The 5878-nt window shown below is 49.4% G+C and overlaps 1 non-coding gene across 1 annotated transcript; it reads right to left on the bottom strand.

The window, feature by feature from the left end:
• Positions 1 to 1371: 1371 nt before the first annotated feature.
• On the bottom strand, positions 1372 to 1445 carry trnan-guu (transfer RNA asparagine (anticodon GUU)). Its single transcript has one exon. It is a non-coding gene; the product is annotated as a tRNA-Asn (tRNA).
• Between the last annotated feature and the right edge of the window lie 4433 nt (positions 1446 to 5878).

The following is a 5878-nucleotide window of genomic DNA, read 5'->3' as shown; positions in this document are numbered from 1 at the left end:
ACTCCTAACACTGCTCTCCCACCAAAGCTTATCTGAGATCCTAACAACTGCTCTCCCTTCACCAAGAAGCCTTAATCTGAGCTAACTCCTCCTTCACAAACCTAATGGACTCTAACATGCTCTCCCTTCACCAAGAAGCCTTAATCTGAGACTCCTAACAACTGCTCTCCCTTCACCAAGAAGCCTTAATCTGAGATTCCTAACAACTGCTCTCCCATCACCAAGAAGCCTTAATCTGAGACTCCTAACAAGTGCACTCAGGAACATGCAACATTAAACAAACCCATGAAATGCGCAGAATGTCAAATGTACAGCAGATGTCCACTGAGAGGGAGAGACCGGCCATTCCTCCATCTTTGTTCAGTGAGCATTTGCCTCTCATACTTATTAGTATGAAAGGCAAATGCTCAATAAAAAAACTTTTCCCCTTAATGTTATGCTTAATATTATGACTGTCCAATATCAGCTTTTGGGTTATTATTATTATTATTATTATTATTATTATTATACAGCATGATGCATGAAAGTACCAAGGACTTTTAGGAATGATTTTTAGTATTGTTTTTATTAGCTGCTTGTATTTTTGGATCAGACCAGAATCTTTTTAACCTTCTGCTCTTAGTTGAGTGGTTTAATCCAGCTGCTTTTGGAAAATAAACACTCACAAGAGTCAGCAGACAAAACATGAGTCAACTGTTGCGGTAGAGCTTTCTCTGAGTAATGATGTAAATCACTCATCCATAAAATGTTTTTAATTAAACTTGATGCTTGTTTTCTTTAAATCATTCAACTTGATATATTTATTCTAATTATTACAAGAGAATATCACAGAACATGATTGCACTGAACACAACAAAAGCCCAAAACAGCTGCTAATTATGATCCCTTCCTAAGCAGACAAGCTTTGTAGTCATTAAAAAACTATAGTACCAGGTTCAAAACACACAATATACTCAAACAGAAATGGAATATTTCATACATGTATGCGGACGTGAGAGTATCCCATATGTGTGTCCATTGCTGATATTCTTCTGAAAGTTCTGAACAGTAAGTTCATGCACAGTACATTATTATAAATGTGTGAGTGCTTCACGTGTGTGTGAGCAAATTCCCGAGCAGTGTGCAGCGGTGCATACTTGTGTCCGTTCTTTATCATTGGCCGCCATTTGGCGATTTTTAAATACAGCTTTCATAGGCCAGGCACATAATGACCCTCGTGCTTTGGGCCTTCAGAAGTTAGCATTGAGGTTTTGGTATCAATATGAGGTCCCTGCTGTCCGGCTGGGTCCCGACCAGTGCACCAGCATCCTGGAAGATACTATAATAATCACGACGGAAATCCAGAAGACATCGAGCTAGAGAAAAGCCATCCGTCCCTGGGTGGGCTCGAACCACCAACCTTTCGGTTAACAGCCGAACGCGCTAGCCGATTGCGCCACAGAGACTGACACAGAGACCCCACATGCTGAGTGTGTCCTGGGTTTATCACACAGGATGAGCACAGAGTCCCCACATGCTGAGTGTGTCCTGGGTTTATCACACAGGATGAGCAGCACACAGAGTCCCCGCATGCTGAGTGTGTCCTGAGTTTATCACACAGGATGAGCAGCACACAGAGTCCCCCCATGCTGAGTGTGTCCCGGGTTTATCACACAGGATGAGCACAGAGTCCCCACATGCTGAGTGTGTCCTGGGTTTATCACACAGGATGAGCACAGAGTCCCCACATGCTGAGTGTGTCCTGGGTTTATCACACAGGATGAGCAGCACAGAGTCCCCACCTGCTGAGTGTGTCCTGGGTTTATCACACAGGATGAGCAGCACACAGAGTCCCCACATGCTGAGTGTGTCCTGGGTTTATCACAAAGGATGAGCAGCACACAGAGTCCCCACATGCTGAGTGTGTCCTGTGTTTATCATACAAGATGAGCACAGAGTCCCCACATGCTGAGTGTGTCCTGGGTTTATCACACAGGATGAGCACAGAGTCCCCACATGCTGAGTGTGTCCTGGGTTTATCACACAGGATGAGCACAGAGTCCCCACATGCCTGATGGTACGTCCGTGCTGGTTTATCACACAGGATGAGCACAGAGTCCCCACATGCTGAGTGTGTCCTGGGTTTATCACACAGGATGAGCAGCACACAGAGTCCCACATGCTGAGTGTGTCCTGGGTTTATCACACAGGATGAGCACAGAGTCCCCACATGCTGAGTGTGTCCTACCGGGTTACATCATCAGGATGAGCACAGAGTCCCCACATGCTGAGTGTGTCCTGGGTTTATCACACAGGATGAGCACAGAGTCCCCCATGCTGAGTGTGTCCTGGTTTATCACACAGGATGAGCACCAGAGTCCCCACATGCTGAGTGTGTCCGGGTTTATCACACAGGATGAGCAGCACAGAGTCCCCACATGCTGAGTGTGTCCTGGTTTATCACACAGGATGAGCACAGAGTCCCCACATGCTGAGTGTGTCCGGGTTTATCACACAGGATGAGAGCACACGAGTCCCCCATGCTGAGTGTGTCCTGGGTTTATCACACAGGATGAGCACACAGAGTCCCCACATGCTGAGTGTGTCGGGTTATCACACAGGATGAGCACAGAGTCCCCACATGCTGAGTGTGTCCTGGGTTTATCACACAGGATGAGAGCACCAGAGTCCCCACATGCTGAGTGTGTCCTGGGTTTATCACACAGGATGAGCACAGAGTCCCCACATGCTGAGTGTGTCCGGTTTAACAAGGATGAGCACAAAGTCCCCACATGCTGAGTGTGTCCTGGGTTTATCACACAGATGAGCAACAGAGTCCCCACATGCTGAGTGTGTCCTGGGTTTATCACACAGGATGAGCACAGAGTCCCCACATGCTGAGTGTGTCCTGGGTTTATCACACAGGATGAGCACAGAGTCCCACATGCTGAGTGTGTCCTGGTTTATCACACAGGATGAGCACAGAGTCCCCACATGCTGAGTGTGTCCTGGGTTTATCACACAGGATGAGCAGCACACAGAGTCCCACATGCTGAGTGTGTCCGGGTTATCACACAGGATGAGCAACAGAGTCCCCACATGCTGAGTGTGTCCGGGTTTATCAACAGGCAGACACAGAGTCCCCCATGCTGAGTGTGTCCTGGGTTTATCACACAGGATGAGCACAGAGTCCCCCATGCGAGTGTGTCCTGGGTTATCACACAGGATGAGCACAGAGTCCCCACATGCTGAGTGTGTCCTGGTTATCACACAGGATGAGCACAAGAGTCCCCACATGTGATGTGTCCTGGTTTATCACACAGGATGAGCACAGAGTCCCCACATGCTGAGTGTGTCCTGGGTTTATCAAAACAGGATGAGCAGCACACAGAGTCCCCACATGCTGAGTGTGTCCGGGTTTATCACACAGGATGAGCACAGAGTCCCCACATGCTGAGTGTGTCCTGGGTTTCACACGTGCAGCAGAGTCCCACATGCTGAGTGTGTCCTGGGTTATCACACAGGATGAGCACAGAGTCCCCATGCTGAGTGTGTCCTGGTTATCACAAGGATGAGCAACAGAGTCCCCACATGCTGAGTGTGTCCGGGTTTATCACACAGGATGAGCACAGAGTCCCACATGTGAGTGGTCTGGTTCACACAGGATGAGCACAGAGTCCCCCATGCTGAGTGTGTCCTGGTTTATCACACAGGATGAGCACAGAGTCCCCACATGCTGAGTGTGTCCTGGGTTTATCACACAGGATGAGCACAGAGTCCCACATGCTGAGTGGTCCTGGTTTATCACACAGGATGAGAGCACACAGAGTCCCCACATGCTGAGTGTGTCCTGGGTTTATCACACAGGATGAGCACAGAGTCCCACATGCTGAGTGTGTCCTGGGTTTATCACACAGGAGAGCACAAGAGTCCCCACATGCTGAGTGTGTCCTGGGTTTATCACACAGGATGAGCAACAGAGTCCCACATGCTGAGTGGTTCCTGGTATCACACAGGCTGACAGCACACAGAGTCCCCACATGCTGAGTGTGTCCTGGGTTATCACACAGGATGAGCACAGAGTCCCCACATGCTGAGTGTGTCCTGGTTTATCACACAGGATGAGCACAGAGTCCCCACATGCTGAGTGTGTCCTGGGTTTATCACACAGGATGCAGCCACAGAGTCCCCACATGCTGAGTGTGTCCTGGGTTTATCACACAGGATGAGCACAGAGTCCCCACATGCTGAGTGTGTCCTGGGTTTATCACACAGGATGAGCACAGAGTCCCCACATGCTGAGTGTGTCCGGGTTTATCACACAGGATGAGCACACAGAGTCCCACCATGCTGAGTGTGTCCTGGGTTTATCACACAGGATGAGCCACAGAGTCCCCACATGCTGAGTGTGTCCTGGGTTTATCACACAGGATGAGCACAGAGTCCCCACATGCTGAGTGTGTCCTGGGTTTATCACACAGGATGAGCACACAAGAGTCCCCACATGCTGAGTGTGTCCTGGGTTTATCACACAGGATGAGCACAGAGTCCCCACATGCTGAGTGTGTCTGGGTTTATCACACAGGATGACACAGAGTCCCCACATGCTGAGTGTGTCCTGGGTTTATCACACAGGATGAGCACAGAGCCCCACATGCTGAGTGTGTCCTGGGTTTATCACACAGGATGAGCACAGAGTCCCCACATGCTGAGTGTGTCCTGAGTTTATCACACAGGATGAGCACAGAGTCCCCACATGCTGAGTGTGTCCCGGGTTTATCACACAGGATGAGCAGCACACAGAGTCCCCACATGCTGAGTGTGTCCTGGGTTTATCACACAGGATGAGCACAGAGTCCCCACATGCTGAGTGTGTCCTGGGTTTATCACACAGGATGAGCAGCACACAGAGTCCCCACATGCTGAGTGTGTCCTGGGTTTATCACACAGGATGAGCACAGAGTCCCCACATGCTGAGTGTGTCCTGGGTTTATCACACAGGATGAGCACAGAGTCCCCACATGCTGAGTGTGTCCTGGGTTTATCACACAGGATGAGCACAGAGTCCCCACATGCTGAGTGTGTCCTGGGTTTATCACACAGGATGAGCAGCACACAGAGTCCCCACATGCTGAGTGTGTCCTGGGTTTATCACACAGGATGAGCAGCACACAGAGTCCCCACATGCTGAGTGTGTCCTGGGTTTATCACACAGGATGAGCAGCACACAGAGTCCCCACATGCTGAGTGTGTCCTGGGTTTATCACACAGGGTGAGAAGCATAGAGTCCTCACATGCTGATTGTGTCCTGGGTTTATCACACAGGATAAGCACAGAGTCCCCACATGCTGAGTGTGTCCTGGGTTTATCACACAGGGTGAGAAGCATAGAGTCCCCACATGCTGAGTGTGTCCTGTGTTTATCACACAGGATGAGCACAGAGTCCCCACATGCTGAGTGTGTCCTGGGTTTATCACACAGGATGAGCACATAGTCCCCACATGCTGAGTGTGTCCTGAGTTTATCACACAGGATGAGCACAGAGTCCCCACATGCTGAGTGTGTCCTGAGTTTATCTCACAGGATGAGCAGCACACAGAGTCCCCACATGCTGAGTGTTTCCCGGGTTTATCACACAGGATGAGCACAGAGCCCCCACATGCTGAGTGTGTCCTGGGTTTATCACACAGGATGAGGAGCACGCAGAATCTTCACATGCTGAGTATGTCCCAGTTTTTCACAGAGACAACACAAGCTCTCTGAGCTTAGCCAAAAAATTTTGAGGATATATAGGGCACTGGGTGAACGGTCAGGCTTTTGAAGTTTCTCTGGAAATCATCACGAAAGTCATGTGACTCCTTGATTTGTGCTTTTTTACATGTGCTTCTAAAACAGGTTT

This window comes from Anguilla rostrata, chromosome 15, assembly GCF_018555375.3.
Source record: "Anguilla rostrata isolate EN2019 chromosome 15, ASM1855537v3, whole genome shotgun sequence".
Taxonomy (NCBI): domain Eukaryota; kingdom Metazoa; phylum Chordata; class Actinopteri; order Anguilliformes; family Anguillidae; genus Anguilla; species Anguilla rostrata.
The sequence above is the reverse complement of the archived record's forward strand: the minus strand, read 5'-3'. Positions and strand labels throughout refer to the sequence as shown.